Raw genomic sequence first — 17,469 nt, forward strand, 5'->3', positions numbered from 1 at the left:
AGCATTTTAGGATGCTGCCCCAGTGGCCTGTTCTCCATTGATGTCATCTTTAATGATGTGCGGACATGGGTGCCGCAAAGCATGTCATGTAGAAGAGAGACAAGCTGCTCTAGACCTGCTAATCGCCCAATCCATACATATTATGATATTGCATAGAGTCCCATGGTTACACGCAATGGCCATTTTCAAGCCCCCGTTCCCTGTTCCTATCTTAGCTTCCCGTTCCAAATCCCGTTCCATGTTCCCAACGTAAGTATCTGTAACATGGAATGGCATTTCATGCTCATTGCCATTCCCTGTTCGTCGTTCCGATTTTCCATTCCGGGTAACTATGGCATAGACACTTCCAGGCATGTTGCAGATACGATGGCTGTGTCTTTGAGAACCAAATACAGTTCACCAAAGCAGATATATTTGAGAGTCACAAATATGAAGGCATTGAAATGGAAGAAGGTGAAAAGAAAGATTCGCTAGGGGTGTGGGTGTGGACGTGGGTGTGTGTGTGAGAGAGAGACCCAACCTGCAAAATGTGTGTGTGTGTGTGTGTGTGTGTGTGTGTGTGTGTGTGAGAGAGAGAGAGAGAGAGAGAGACCCAACCTGCAAAATTTGTCTTGCGTTGCTGCTGTCATCGTGCGGAGGGCTGCATGATTTGCCTTGCGCTCAATTGCGTGCAACAACCGGCCTCACGAGTCACGGCTCCATCAGCCCCAGCTTTTCGGCAACGACATGACGTGCTTTTCGGCAGGAGCGACAGGAGTTGTTAGACGTGAGAAATTGCAGCTACGTGGATGCTCTCAACGTCAGGTATAAAGATGCAGTTGTCACACTCAATGGACGTTCAACCTTTCCTTTCGCATTTGTATGGGACTATTTGGCGATCATTATTCAACTAGTCTTGCTTGGTGGGCCTTGATATACAACATCTATAGAATATAACACTACATATGCAAATTGACATTTAGCATCTAAGCATGACTAATTTGGCAAGGGATGCACTCCATGAAAGGGATATGCATTTGAAAAAATGCTATAATATTTATGGGAGGAGACAAAGTTAAGTGCGTCAATTATTAGAGTTTATAGGGATGGTTACAGTTGAGATTATATCCAAGCGAGGTTATACTACTATTTCTATTGATGAATGTTTTTTCTAGTATTCAATGTTTTTTCTAGTATTCATGCTGCATGTAAATTCTTGAAAACGGAAAGTATTTCAAAAAGAAATTTTTCATCGAATGGTTTGGTAGCGCAAAACGTCGGCTCGCATTTTTGAAGGTGGATGTCGAGTGTATTTTGTCTTTCTTCTTTTGTAGTTATTTGTGTTTTACCTTTCTTCTTTTGTAATTATTCCCGGTACAATGAATGAGAACAGTGATACATGTAACTTCACGTTTTGTGTTTTGTGTTATGGCATCAACAATGCATATTGCACTGTTTGTCGCACTGATTGTCAAGTCGCTGTTTTTAGTGATCATGCAACGCGTGCCAATTGCGATCGAATCCAGCTCATTGAACTTAGGGTCTAGGAGCCACTACTGAAGGACATTTATGTTACCGATGTTTGTCTTCATTTCAACTTTTGTAATGTCAGTTTGATTCATCCATAATACATGCACCCAAGGTACAATTGATCTCATCTATGGCTGGTTTTCTTTCATAGACAATGGTCAAGAACTGAAGAAATTCAGGGTCCATTGCATGTCTTACAAAGCATGTTATCTTGTATAAAGTTGCACAAGTAGCCAGTGGACCAAGCTTATGATATGGCATGTGTTACAAAGCTCTCGTGCGTGTTTACATATTGTGGGTAGTTGGGCAAGATCACCAAGCAAGAGAACACATTTATTGTTGAAGGGATCTGTTGATGTACTGCTTGTTACGTTGACATTTTGTCTTACGATAAGGTCAGAAGTCGTTGGGCATGTTAACATGGATAGCTCGTCTATAATTATAATATCTGCCTCTTTTATGCTCAAATATCACTCATCGATCTCATGAATAGAGAGGGGATATTGTTGATTCGTGGCTGGTATCTGAACTGGTAATGGATTGTAGATGCAATTATGTTAAGTCTTGTTGTTGCCGCTCCGATGGCAAAGCACCCAACAATAATACAGAAGTGAGAGCAGCAGGAGGGTCTATTTCATTTGTTTGTCGACCTTGTTTATCACTATATATGTGAGGTATGTCGCCATGCAAGAGGGACATATTTCTAGATTGTGAGCAAAGATGTCACATTGCATGCTCCAATCTTTATACAATGCAATAATTTTAAACCATGACCTAGCATATGGACGATAAGCTAGTTTCAAGTTGCCTGCAGTTTGATCCCTAGCTTATTGATGCTTGGAATATAATTTTATAGGTCTTGAGAACTTCATATTGACACCTAGTATGGGAGAAACGTGGACATATATAGTACGGCATCAATCATTTAGACACGTAGTATGGTATCAATTATTTAGAGCTAAAGTAAAGATGCACAAGGTCAATTCACGACTGCGATACACCACATGCATTCACTACTGTAATACATCACATGCATTGTCTAGCAACCGTATGCAAAGAGTTGCGTGTGTAACTAACATGTGCAGATGCTGATCTACATCGAGTGTATAGTTCTAAAAAGGAAATCCAAATAAACCAAAGCAAAGAAAGTAATGCGGAAAATTTTAAAACAAGTAAATAGATAAAGCATGAATGAACTATAACAATAAATGAGATGCCTTACTGACCTGCAATGTTGTATTGCTACTTTTTGATTGTCCAATCTAGAGGTCAATATTTGGGTCAAGCTAAAAAAAAGCAACGTCTTCCAATGAAACGTCACAGACTGAAAGTGCAAAGTATACAATGCACGTCATATAGAGGTGCCATACAAAAGTATGGTGGAGAGCTGGCACTGTGGACTCTCCAAAAATTATAAGAAACGAAAAGCCGTGCCTTGCCTCGTAGCATTTATGTGTTGCACCAAGCAAACGCATGCGCAGGGGAAATTGGATGCAGATAACGGACCTTGCAATGTTGATGAGTTGGAGTCGTGCTTGTGCAATTGGAACGTGCAGTGTTGTGAATATGTGTCCTCCCTGCCATACACAAAACATGCAGATGTAACTTTATGTTCTATGTCCTCTGATTAGTCTCTCTCTCTCTCTCTCTCTCTCTCTCTCTCTCTCTCTCTCTCTCTCTCTCTCTCTCTCTCTCTCTCTCTCTGTGCTTCCCTCAGCAATTATGTCTCCTTGTTGACTAACCTGCGTTATGTATTGTGCTTCCTAACTACACATGATAATGGGCATCTCGAGGTCGGCGTCCCCATAGCAGAAGGCACTCTATTCAGTGGACAATAGCTTAGTCTTCTTTGAGTGCATTGATTGTAACGCTTAAGATAAGGTTTTATTTTTCTTGAACCTTTCTTCTCCTCTCCGAACGTAAGCCCGTCTCTGCCATCTGTCCACATTCCCCTGTCTCGCCTTTGCTCGAGCCCATCTCATGCCTAGTTGTGCATGCCCAACATCCCAAACTGAAATGGCCTACATCGTCTCTTTGACCTGCGAAACCTCTTCAACCACAACATCCACTCTCTGTCCAGACCCGCAAGCTCGCCTCTGATATCCACCTACTCACGCTCCCTCCAACCCGCCTCTTGCTTTCACCCTCGCAGCTTCGCCTCCTAAGGCTGGTTCAACCTCTCACCATTGCTACACGTGTATCTCCTGGTCATTTGCCTCTTCACCCATCCAAACCACCTCCAAAGCTACCCACAAGCCTGCGTCATTTAACCTCCATTGCATTGCGCCCACAGGCGGGTCTGCACCTGCACGAATCCACATGCCGCTACCTCTTAAGGTCTTCTTTCTTTTTTGGGAAGGTTTTTTTTGAGAGTGCTCATCATGTCAGCAAGCTTCCGAAGTACCCTCCAGCTTGATGATCTATGAAATATAGCCATGGTTTGGAAGGCCCGACTTGCTGCTGCACGAGCAAACTGCGCGAAAAAGAATTGTTGTGAATCTTGAGAATTAGGCATGGGGACCTACTGCATATCATTTCCATAAACGTTGAAGCATGGCCGAGGGCACAGGGTTTTTGAATCTGCATGAGCTATACTTGGAGAGGCATAATGTTGGCCATAACTAGTTGCACTTGCAGAAATGAGTTGAGTAAGGTAGTTGAAGCTAGACATACTGTTCAGCTGGCCACTGGGTCTTGTTGTACACAAAGCTGCTATGATCGCTATGCAAAAGGCTTCACTACAAAAGAAGACTGATGGAGAAAATAGTCACATTGTCGACCTTGTACTGCTGGAATGAATAGGGAGGAGCTTGGCCTATAGACTTTATGTTACTGAAGAATGCTTTTGTCACCTTGACGAGGTAGGCTTTTCTTCATGGCTCTTCGCTTTCATGTGAACAAGTATAAGGTGCCAGTACAGCTAGCTAGGCGTTGCTACTTCCAACACCAATATATAAGATGGAAGTTGCCATTTCCAGCACCATAGATCAGAGGATGAGAGAAGTAGGGTCCGCGTTTGATGGTTCCATCAAAGCTCATTCGTGAGCAAATCCATCATCGCCTACTAGCTGCATCATAGCCTACTCTCTCTCTCTCTCTCTCTCTCTCTCTCTCTCTCTCTCTCTCTCTCTCTCTCTCTCTCTCTCTCTCTCTCTCTCTCTCTCTCTCTCTCTCTCTCTCTCTCTCTCTCTCTCTCTCTCTCTCTCGCAAAGAGTGGCCAGAGACAAACCTGCAGACACTCCGAGATGCCTTTGGGGAACTTGCGAACCGCTTGTGGAGAAGATATTCGCATTGTTTCTGAGAGCAATTGAGCAATGCAGAGTGCTTTTTTTTTTTTTATTCACTTGGTAGCTTTTCACGTGGAGTTTGTTTTATTTAGAGCTTTTCATGGCAGCAATGTTTTTTTTTTTAATTTTAATATAGTGCCACATGGTGGCTTCTGCGTTCAAAAACTGGAAAAAAAGCCTTGGGCTCACCAAGTAACAAGTGATTAATAAAATCACACGGGCATGCTCAAATGGGATCAATGGTGGAGGAGGAAAACGTGGTACGCGCCATGATCGTAGACTGTCAGATTCGACAGTTGCCCCGAATTTACTAATCTGCTCGAATTTACAAATTTGCCCCGAATTTACTAATTGGCCCAAATTTACAATATGAGATACTCGAATCCCCTATATTTTAATGAACGCATGCGGGCGTAGTGGTTAGTGCACATGGCTCGCAGTAGGGAGGTCACGGGTTCAAGACATGGGGTTCTGACTACCCCAAATTTACAAGCCTACTCGAATTTACTCTTCTCCCCGAATTTACCAAATGTCCCAAATTTACAAATGTGCATCTGACAGTCCGAATCACCTCAACCGTAGATCCCATTTGAAGCCGCTCGTGCAAGATAGTGTGGAGGGCTTGCCCCTAAGGTGAGTTAATATGCTTCTATGTTCTCTCTCTCTCTCTCTCTCTCTCTCTCTCTCTCTCTCTCTCTCTCTCTCTCTCTCTCTCTCTCTCTCTATATATATATATATATATATATATATACACACACACACACACACACACATACACACACACACACACATTTGCTTAAAACAAATTAATCTTTCTTTTTTTTAACCCATTTCGGGGATCGAGTGCGATCAAAGCCGTCCGATGCGCTTTGTGTAAATTCAGGTGCAATTAAACAATTTGGGATGCCTCTTGCCTCCCCTCCTCCCCCGGATTTGAATCGAGGATATTCCCTTTGCAAGCCAACCACCTCGCATGCGCGTGCTTGTTGAAAGCATAGGGAGAAGGGTTTCTTCTATGATGAACCCACCATTGTGTAAATTCGGGTCAATTTAGTAAATTTGGGTCAATTTAGTAAATTCGGGTAAATGGTAAATTGGGGCGCATTGCAAGATCGACAGTCCACAATGACCACGCTCCAAGAAATAGGCGTGGTCCTGCATTGATCCCCTCCTGTCCATGCCACGCTTACAAAGTAAGACTAAAAATTTTGTTAGGCTATGGAGTTGAATGGTGGATTAAAATAAAGTCATCACAACTTGAAACATATATATATATATATATGGAATTGCTACACCCAACCAGCAAACATTCCCAATCTACTGGAGGACTCGTCCTCCATGTCAAACGCATTTTGAAATAGCCATTTTAGCAAGTCCACTACTTTCTTTTGTAGTAGTCTCTTTACTTGGTGAGCCCAAAGCCCTCTTTGGAATATCTGAATGCAGAAGCCACCATGTGGCATTACATTTAAAATAAATTAAAAATTTTAAAAAACAATGCACTGTCGTGAAAAGCTCTAGATAAAGCTACCAACTGAATCGAATTAAAAAAAAAGCTCCCCATTGTTGCTTTGCTCAATTGCGCTTAGAAGTAGTTCAAAGTTCTCCACAGGCATCACTGGTTCCCCAGAAGCAATTCGAAGTTCTCCATTGCTGCTTTGCTCAATTGCGCTCAGAAGCAGTTTGCAGGTTCCCCAGGAGAAACAGGTTTGACTCTATCTACTTTTTTCAAGAGATATATATAGATAGATTTTATTATCGTCCTCGGAGGTCAAATATGACATATGGGACCAAAGATACTTGTGATGTAGTATGTGTATTGCTGATGAGTGACTCTCGATGCTCCAAAATTATGCTGATGAGAGTCACAATGGAGAGCCCACACTGTGGCTGGGAGAGGAAAGTGTGTAGGTCTAAGTCATGGCTAAAAATGTGAGAGAAGCAAGTCCGAATGTGACCAAAAGCTGAGCACTCTAGTAGTGTGTGGTACCGGGGAGGTCACTTAATAAAAATGTAACTTATCACGTGAGTTCAACAAAAGGGTATTTAAAGTTCTCGAAACTTACAGAAATATATATACAAAAGGGCATTATTTTTTAAAATTTGAAAAAAAATCTACAAATTTTAAAGGAAAAGGGTACATTATATTCCTAACAAAATTCACAGATAAGGGGTTTTACAAACATGTCTTGAACGCATGTGATATGGTAGTTTTACACATAATGAACCCCCCGAGTGTGTGGTACTCAAGACTCTCGAACTTGTAGTGAGCATAATGTGCATAGTCGATTTGACTATTCTCCATTTCCCCAATGCCCTGTCTCGAATCGAAGGAAATGGGAGCTAAGTCAAATGGCTGTGATAATATGTATCGCCGACAAGGAGATAGGCTCAAGCATGTAAGTGTGAGTACGGTTTCCTCTTTCAGCGAAGAACATGGTTTTGTAGTTGGGGGCAATATGGGTGGTTAATGTATGAAGCGTGACCCACCGGATTTCTCCCAAGCCATAGTACGTTGGCATTGTAGAAAAGCTTCATTCACTTGGGAGTCAATTGAAGCATCATGTAGCAAGTGTAATGCATTCCATCTCCCAAATGACTTCTTTATGTCTTGCATCCATCTTGTGCTCAAGATCTTGCTTTTATGCGTCTTTTGAAATTTTTTGCTTGTTTCCCATGCAATTGTAGGAAGTCAATGTGAGGGGTTTTGACTCATCTTTATCATGTACTCCACAACCTTTCCATGCCCATAACCTCAAGTGGAAGAGATTCCGACTCAAGAAGTAGGAGCATATATATGGTGTTTGTGTCTTAACATGGAGAAAGTTTGTAAGAAAATGCTTTTGGACATTCTCAAACTCTTTCCAAGTAGACTTTGAGATGCTCCCGCCCCACACTTCAACTCCATAAAGAAGAACTGGTGTCACCAATGCATCAAAAATGTACTTCTTGAGAACCCAACACTTGATGTTTCTTGCATTGCATATGTTCTCAAATGCATAATATGCTCTCTTTCCCGCTTCCAAATGACACATAACACATTCATGCCACTTGTGATTGGACGGAACCTCAAGGCCAAGGTACTTAAAGCTCTCAACAACTTCAAGTGTCTCATTGTTGTACACAATGCATGGCTTTTCCTTATGGTTGGTTTTCACAAACATAACCTTTGTTTTGGATTCATTCACAATCAACCCACTATGCAAGCAAAAGTTCTCAAGGACAACCATAAGCTTTTGTGCATCTTCTAAAGTCTGTGCTAGAAGAACTACATCATCCGCATACAACAAATTCATGATTACCGCATTGCAAATAGTGACCTCTTCAATGCCTTCTTCTTGCATAAAGTCAAGTACCATTTGTTCCAATTGATCGATGCATAGACCAAAGAGAGTCGGTGACAACGGACATCCTTGTTTAACCCCAATATTGCTTACAAATTTTTTTGAAATCCTCTTTCTATATGCAATTGACAAATCACCTTCTCATAGATTCGAGAAACCGCAAGCATAAACTTACTTGGCACTTGGAATTTTTCCGTCCTTCTCCACAAATTGTTACGTGGAATCATATCAAAGGCTTTCTTAAATTCCACAAAACAAAAATACAATCGCTTGCCTTTCAATCGACTTTCCTCCATGAGAACACAAAGAGTAACAAGATGATCAATGGTGCTATGGTATCGATGAAAACCCCCTTGTCCTTTTGCACGCTTGTCATTCTCTTCAGTCCAATCATTCATTTCATCTCCATTATGGACCCAAACAACTTTTCCATACGAGACCCAATCATTGTAGTCCGGTAGTTGTTTACATTCTTTACATCCCCTCCTTTATGCAAAGGCTTAACCCAATTAGTACTCCAATCATAAGGCATACCATGTTGAAGTGCAAGGTTGAACATATCACACATCCACTCATGGGTAAAATCTCCCGTCCATTTGATCATCTCCAACTTGATACCTTGAAAATCTCTCACTTTGCGAGTGGCCAACTTTTCAAGCCCACCATATACATCCTCAATAGTAAAAAAAGAGGGCATACATGGGAGTGAACCATAAAATGGCATTTTTTCAGTATTTGCTTGCTCATATAATTGCCTACAATGTGTGTACATATCCACCATACTGAAGTTACCAAATATCTCAACCCGCTTGCCCTCAAGTTTCTCCAAAATCTTCCACATGTTACCATATACATGTGGTAGTGATGTGTGTGAACACACTAGGACCTCCGGGGAGTTTTTTCCCTCTTTAGGAGGTTTTTTCCCCCGTGTATTGTATATACGCCCATCACTCTAGGGCCATCAATCTTTCCATTGCACACTAAGTAACACACTCTTTATTGTGTGCCTTGAGCTTCCTTCGTCTTCTCCAAGATGTGTGCGTTTCTCTGCAACCCTAATTCCAACAAATGGTATCAGAGCAGGTTACGTCCTCCCAACAGCATACGCCTGCTCACTTTCTCCGATTACAGTGAGGTTTGGTGAGCGTTAGCAGGTTGACAAACATTTCGAGATAGCTCGTAGAGCTTAGTTTGCTCAGATTTTTTATTCGGGCTCATTTCGGCCTCCGTTTCCACTACAGGCACGTTTGCACAGGCAATTTCATCATTTTGTGTAGAATTTCTATCGGTGTCGTTTTCTGCATAACAGGTTCCTTAGAGTCTTCTACGATTTGTGCTATATAGCACGTGTTGTTCCCGCTCCATTTCTCCTATTTCGGGCAGTTTTCACGTCAGGTGCAGCATTTACCATGGCTGACAACAACACAGATGTCTTCAAGATGTTTGTTGCTGAGGACATGTTGGATGGGGACAATTACCCTATGTGAGCTTATATGATGCAACACGTTCTTGTGTCAAAGGGCCTTTGGAATATTGTGTAGGGCATTGATGTACGTCGTAGTTCTGAGGATGTAGATGATGTTGAGGATGTTGCAGGTCTTGCTACAACGATTGTTGCTATTAGAGTTGTTTTGCCTATGGTAGAAGAAGCTCGTTGGGATGTAAAGGATGCATAGGCTCATGCATTGATTGTGTTCTCTGTGAAGCGCACCAATGCAGCCACTTCTTATGGTTCTGCTGCGAGTGGCAAAACTTCTGTTCCCAATGCTTCTGCTGGCAGCATTTCGTCTAGCAATTGTGGTGATAAGGGCAAAAAGAATATGCGTTGCCATTATTGTAAAGCTAATGATCACTTGATCAAGCAGTGTCCTAAGTTGAAGGCAAAAGAGGCTAAGAAGAAAGAGGGTGGTTCCACTGCAAATGCTGGTTCCACTACAAATGCAGCCATTGTTGAATCTTCTGTCAAAGGAGACTGTAATGCTGATGTTGATGCAGAATGGGCTTTTAGTGCAGATAGCACTTACAATCCTAATTTCCATAATGCATGCTTGTTAGTTGTTGCAGATTCACATGTGTGGTATTTCAACAATGGTGCTACAAAGCACATTACCTCACATCGTGAACAATTCACATCGTGAATTGTTCACCTCTCTCGAGTCTGTCCCTCATGGGAATTCAGTCACTTGTGCCAACAATGCCTCTTATCCAGTTCAGGGAGTTGGAAAGGTTGTGCTTCCTGCTGCTAATGGCAGTTCTTTCACACTTGTTGATGCACTTTATGTACCTGGGATCAAGAAGAATCTTTTGTCTGTATTTGCACTTGCTAGACCTGGACTTGTAGTCAAATTTGTGGATGACAGATGTACAGTTCATGATCTTAGTTTTGGTGATGAAATTGTTGCATCAGGGATTTTGTGCCGTGGGCTGTATAAGCTCACTTTGTATGACAAGTGTGGACAAAATTTTGCAAATGCAGTTGCAGATTCAAGGGCTATTTCAGATGCAAAACTTTGCCATGCATGTTTTGATCATATGAATTTTGCCAGTTTGTTGCGTTAGCAAAAATCTGATACGGTTGCTTCTTTGCCGCCTCTTGAAGCACCTGTCAAACATGTTTGTGAAGGCTGTATTTTGGGTAAGATGCAACATTCGAAGTTTGCAAAGGATGGTTCAGTTAGGGCCACATGCAGGTTGCAGCTTGTGCATAGTGATGTTTGTGGGCCCATGCAAACTCCATCCTTGGGCAATTACGTGTACTTTGTGACTTTCATTGATGATTACTCCAAGCATGCATGGGTATTTCTGCTTAAAGCGAAGTCCAAAGTTTTGCTGTGCTTCAAACAATTTCAGGCTATGGCTGAAAATGTCTCAAAATGTACTATGGGCACCCTCCGTTCCGATCGAGGGGGGAGTATATGTCTCATGAATTCAATGCATTTCTGGCTAGTCGTGGGATAAAACACCAATGTACAGTGCCTTATATACCTCAGCAAAATGGTGTTGCTAAGAGGAAAAATAGGTCACTTACGGAAATAGCACAATGTATGGTCAAAAGTCAAGCTTTGCCGCATTCTTTTGGCTTGAGGCCATCATGTGTGCCACTTATGTACTAAACAGGTGTCCTACGAAAGCTTTGCAGTCTATACTCCATATGAAGCATGGCATGATAGAAAGCCTTCTATTGAGCACATGTGTGTTTTTGGTTGTTTGGCATATGCTTTGGTGCCACTAACACAGCGCAGAAAATTGGATGATAACACTACAAGAGGCTATTCATATTAGCAACGCTCACACAGCGACGCTCAAAAAAAAAAAATTCTCGGCGTCGCTATGAGCGTCGCAAATTTACAAGTAAATTTGCGCTTGTAAATTTGCGACGCTCATAGCGACGCCGGCTGGGCTAAAAAAAATAACAGAGAGTGCCCAAAAACTCAGATCTCAGATCTGAGTTTTTCGGCGCCCTCAAGCAAGGAGCAGGTAACGCTCTCCCTCTCTCTCTCTCTCTCTCTCTCTCTCTCTCTCTCTCTTTCTTCTCCACACACACACACACACACACGAAGAGAGGAAGGAGAGCCAGGTATGCTCCTTCCCTCTCCTCACTCTCATGTTCCCTTCCCCTCTTTCTCTCTCCCTCTCTCTCTCTCTCTCTCTCACACACACACACACACACACACACACACATAGTGTTTTTGAGAGAGAGAGAGAGAGAGAGAGAGAGAGAGAGAGAGAGAGAGAGAGAGAGAGAGTACAAACATAAACAAAAATGCACACACACATTGAGAGAGGAAAAGAGAGAGAGAGAGCATGCATAAACAAAAAACGCACACATTGAGAGAGGAAAACAGAGAGAGAACATGCATAAACAAAAAACGCACACATTGAGAGAGGAAAAGAGAGAGAAAACATGCATAAACAAAAAAACGCACACACATTGAGAGAGAAAGAGAGAGAAACTAATTTAACGTCGTAGGAAACTAATTAAAATTAAAAGACCTAAAGATCTAGCCGACGAGGAGTTGAACTCAAGACCTATTATTCAAGAGGGAAATGGCATAACCAATCTATCATACTTGGCATGGGTGATAGAAAGGTTATACCATTTATCTCTTTTTATTGGCACACACATCCACACACGCGCACACACACAAGAAGAAGAGAGTTATAACGTCGTAGGAAACTATCCTAAAAGACGTTAAAGATTAGGTTAGATGTAGACTTACGTTAAATTAAATTTAGGTTTATTTAAGTTAAATTAGATTAGATTTAGGTTTATTTTTAGTGAGATTTACGTTTATTTACGCTAGATTTAGATTTACGTTATATTAGATTAGATTTAGGTCTCCATAGACTACGATGCCTGCATGAAGCGGGTGAAGAAAGCCCTCAATGGAATATAGGGTATTGCTGCCTTCACTCATGGTGGGCTCCGTCGATCCAAAAGTACTGGTGAAATGTCTTCAGAAGATAGGGAAGAAGGTGGATCTTCAGGGCGGCAAGAGTCACTACATCCCCGACAATGACCATCTAGACAACCTCTAGTCATTCAACAACAACTTCGAAGTTAGTAACAAGAGCAAGAACGGTCCAAAGGGCCAATTGCTGTCGTCAGATGTGGATGGAGATGAGGCAGCGTCACCGCCGGAAGTTAACTCTCACATCTTTAGTGATGAGAATGCCAACTCTTGCCGAGTTATGTGAAAAATTATGTGTTAAATCAGTTTTAAGGTTCTTATAATCCCTGTTAGTTTAGTTCTTTGTTTTTAATATAACATAATTTACGTTAGATTTAGATTTATGTTATATTAGATTAGACTTAGGTTTATTTAGGTTTACACACACACACACACACACACACACACACACACACACACACACACACACACACACACACACACAAGAAGAAGAGAGTTTTAACGTAGTAGGAAACTATCCCAAAAGACGTTAAAGATTAGGTTAGATGTAGACTTACATTAAATTAGATTTAGGTTTATTTTTAGTTAGATTTACGTTTATTTAGATTATGCTTATTTACGTTAGATCGAGTCCACACAAGAATTACTTACGGTTTAGGGTTTAGAGTTAGACGAACTGTGAAAAGATGTTAAGATGCTGTGAAGTGCTACAGCTAGAGAAGAGGCAAAGGGGTTTTGTCCACTACATGCAGTATCATGTAGACGTGGGTCTGTAGATTTCTTGTACCCACAAACATAGGTATTGACCAATAAAGACGAGATTATAACCCGGTGGTTCTGATCTCCGTGCACCTCTAGATCGAGGTGTGCGGGGATTGGACATGACTAGAGAATGTGAGGTAGAGAGAGAGAGAGAGAGAGAGAGAGAGAGAGAGAGAGAGAGAGAGAGATAAGACGAAGAATGCCAATAGAATATTAAATTTGTTGTCCAGGTTACAAGATTTTTATCCTCATTATGAGTAGTGACGAGGATGTGGGACCGTCCAACCGAAACACCTATCTCTCAACGAGGGTCTTATGTCCTTGTAATCAATGCAAGCATGCTGTGCGACGGACAAGACGTGTTTCTTTGCAGCACGTTCGCGAATTTGGCGAGTTCGACCCATCTATTATAGATCGAGTTGTTGCCAATTATAACTCGTCGGACTCTGACGCTAGCCAACAAGCAGCAATCTTGCAACCCAATAGACGTGTTCGTAGGCGCTTTGGTCAAGCAGCATATGTGAGGCCACAAGATGTAGCCTTTGACAGCTCGGGGGATGATCATGTAGAGCACATTCCCAACGAGGCAATGTTTGAGCCCGAGATTGATGAAATGATCAAGAAGAGCTACAACAATTGTGGATTGGCATAGAGGTGGTGGATATGAGCCGACACACAGGACGACGGAATGCTTTGATCAGAGGCATTGTAATGTGGACCATGCATGACTATCCCGGGCTAACAGAATGCTCAGGTGATCTATTGACACTCCTCACTCAGACACTGTAAATCTTGTTTTTTCCCATAGTTGATCTATTATCATGTGTATACATGTAGGGCTTCAAACAAGCGGATACAGAGCATGTGTCACATGTGGACCTAAACTGAATGCACGTAGGGCGCCCTCACTGAAGAAGCAAATCTACGAAGGTCATCAAGCGTATCTTCGAGAGAATCATGTGTTACGCGACAGCTTTTTGGGAAGAGAGCCACCAAGGATGTCTGCACAAGCATGGTTAGAGCAGAAGGAGATGTGCGATGACGGATTGCCTCCAGGGATGAAGAGACTATCTCTATGGTACGAGTTACCATACTGGCCCCGACTCATGATCAATCACTTGCTCAATCCAATGCACATATTCAAGAATGTGGGTAATCTACTATGGGACCATCTGACCGGCAAGAAAGATACTTTGGGAGCCAGAGTTGACCTTAGAAATGTGGATCGTATGGAGCAATATTGGCCGCAAACAGCGTCTGATGGATTGATAAAACTCCCTAAAGCACCATGGATTTTCACAGGAGCCCAAGAACGCAAAGTAAAAGAGACCATTCAATCTTTGCGGACCCCCACTGGCGTAATGCACTCGCTCCGAACGTGTTTTACTAAAGAAGGAAAGCTTACCGGTTTGAAGTCACACGATTGGCATAAAATGTGTCAGGTACGTTCATAGTGGACTTTAATATCATTGCATAAAATGTGGACTTTAATATCATTGTTGCACATACTTTACAGTTTATTTTACCGGTTGCCATTGAGGGATGTTTGTCTCTCGACATCCGTAACACAATCTACAAACTTGCAAAGCTGGTGCAATGGATCTCACAAAAGGAGATCAACGTAGACTCCATACCATTCGCCAAACTAAATGCTGCGGAGCTTGTGTGCATGTTTGAGAAACATTTTCCTACTACCATGCTAACCATTCAGGTGCATCTTCTTGTTCACATAGTTGATGAGGTGGAAATAGCTGGCACAGTTCATTCCAGATGGATGTTCTTCTTAGAACGTTTCATGAAAACGCTTAAGGGATATGTGCGTCAAAAGGCACGTCTGGAGGGTAGCATGGCAGAAGGTTGGTTGGTATCAGAGTCCGTAGTGTACATTGGAGAGTGGATAGACGGATTTGATAAAGCCCGGGACACGCTATGGCGAACCATAGATGATGAGCGCATATCTGGGATTGTCATGTGCAATCTCGGCGTTGAGAAGAAGATGACGGAAGATCTAGAGGCTAAAATCAACCGATTTTGCATGCTTCACAATTCAGTGATGCAAAAGTGGATTTCACAATATGAGGATGCAAAGCAAGAGCGACAAAGGGCACCTATCGAGTGGAGACGGGGAAGACGACCACCGATGCACTATCCGACGGGTCTGGAGAGCGTATCAACATTCATGAGCTTAAGATGGTTGCACAACCAATTGAAAAGCGCACAACAATGCGGTGACGAAGTGACTGAGGAAGAGTGGGAGTACTCTCGGGGTTGCGCGACCAAGGTAAGTTTGCAATGTACGACTAGCTAGTGACTTTATTTCTAAACGTTTGAACGGCCACTCATAATCTTTGTTCGTTGTAGTATAAGTCATACACAGCAACATGGTGTAAAGGTCAACATTTTAGGGTGGAACGGATCGACAAAAAGCGTTTTACTCAAGATTGTGGAATCATGGCAAAATTTGAACAGTCTAGTCGACGACGTTCCTCTGATGCAGATCCTGTGGTGGCGGAACTCACTTACTTCGGCACGCTACAAGAGATTTTGAGGATCGATTACAGAGGATTTTTTGTCGACTTGTTCGATGTGCAATGGTTCAAGATAATCATGGAGGGTCGCAACGCTACTGTGCGTAGAGGAGAGTCTGGTTTTCTTGAGGTGGATTCTACTAAGAAATGGACTGACCTAAGAGACACTTTCGTACTACCCGAGCATTGTGAACAAGTAAGTATGTAAATAGTTAACATCCCCCTTTTACAAGTTATGTGCTTGAAATCTCTCATGTAAGTTATGTGGCTCTGGCAGGTAATATTTCATCCTACAAAGTCTACATCAAACTGGTGGTACGTCATAGAGGTAGCCCCTCGTAGTGCAAGGACGTATGACGGCTACCATGTGCCAATCACAACGGCATCAATGGAGGAGATTAGAGAAGATGCTCAATCAGAAGCCGCTGCGGTGGTGCCAGACGAGCATCAAGATGCTACTACTCTATATGGGGTGCATGCAGAGGAGCTACAAAATGAAACAGAGGATATGTGTTTAAACGGAGAGCTCTATATAGATATAGTAAGTTATGCTGAGTTATGCGAGGATGAGAGAGAGATCTCTTAAAGCCACAAATATTGTATTTGAACAATTTTGCTCCGTGTTGTAAAAGCTCTGGCTCTCTAAGTACCTTCCATGGTGTATAACGCTCTTTTCTACTCGCGCTCACATCTTTTGATTGAAAATTCTGAGTTTTCGACTTGCCTCTTCTATCACTCAATTCATTGCGTCATTGTATTTATATGCGTCATTACGTCATTGTATTTAATGGTCTTTGCGTCATTGTCTACTCTATTCATTCAATATTAAGTTTAAATATTTGTGTGTTTAATGCAGGTATGGATGATGAGGAGTTTCTTTCTTCTTTGTCACCGCAGTAGAGACAGTGGTACGTGGAGCGTCATCGCTCTGGCGCATCATCGCGCGTTCCTACTCCATCCGCATCTCCCTCTCTTTTGGAGCATTCGGCGCGCTCCGAAGGTTCGGTGTCGACGAGACGATCTTCACACTTGTTTAGACACCGGCGCTCTAGTGGTGGCGGTGGCGGTTGTTGTGGGGATTCCGCCGCCAATGCCTCCACACCGCCTCGTGTTCGACGAGGCTCTTTACCCTCCCCTTCTTTGCCCGCCCCCACACCAGCCACAGCATCGCCATCTACGCCAGGTCTTGTGCGGCTGACTGTTCCTAGCAGCTACACACTTCTACCTACTCCGCCAGGAGCCACCCCACTCGACACTCCTTGCTTCGAGGCCCAGACGCCGGTGGAGACACCTGACGTCCGTACCCCCATCGACACGTCGCTAGAGACCCCTGCCGGGACACCCAGGTCGACTTCAGCGGCGGCATCATCATGGATGATGACGGCAAGAAGGTGATCTCGCGCATGCGTGGTCTTTGCTCTCAGCTGTTTAGACACTACATACTAAACAAATGGAGTGAAGTACCAAGTGATTTAAAAGACAGAGTCATCAGCATACTTCATGATGAGTTTCCCGTTCCAACACGGGATCAGCGCTTCAATGAAGACTTGATGAAGATTCGAATGCGCGAATACTGCAAACACAAGCGTTCCGAAGTTCAAAAAGGAATCAAGCATGGGTGGAACAG

The 17,469-nt window shown here is 42.7% G+C and overlaps 1 protein-coding gene across 1 annotated transcript in view; it reads right to left on the minus strand.

Annotated features, from left to right (window-relative positions):
• Positions 1-771, minus strand: part of LOC147430754 (fluoride export protein 1-like) — a 99,100-nt gene extending 98,329 nt beyond the window's left edge. Inside the window, exon 1 of the mRNA XM_086493318.1 lies at positions 598-771. The gene's annotated coding sequence lies outside the window, so the exon portion shown is untranslated. The remainder of the gene's footprint in view (positions 1-597) is intronic.
• Positions 772-17,469: the final 16,698 nt, after the last annotated feature.

The sequence above is a fragment of the Adiantum capillus-veneris genome, chromosome 21 (genome assembly GCF_014529385.1).
Source record: "Adiantum capillus-veneris isolate H3 chromosome 21, ASM1452938v2, whole genome shotgun sequence".
In the NCBI taxonomy this organism is placed as follows: domain Eukaryota; kingdom Viridiplantae; phylum Streptophyta; class Polypodiopsida; order Polypodiales; family Pteridaceae; genus Adiantum; species Adiantum capillus-veneris.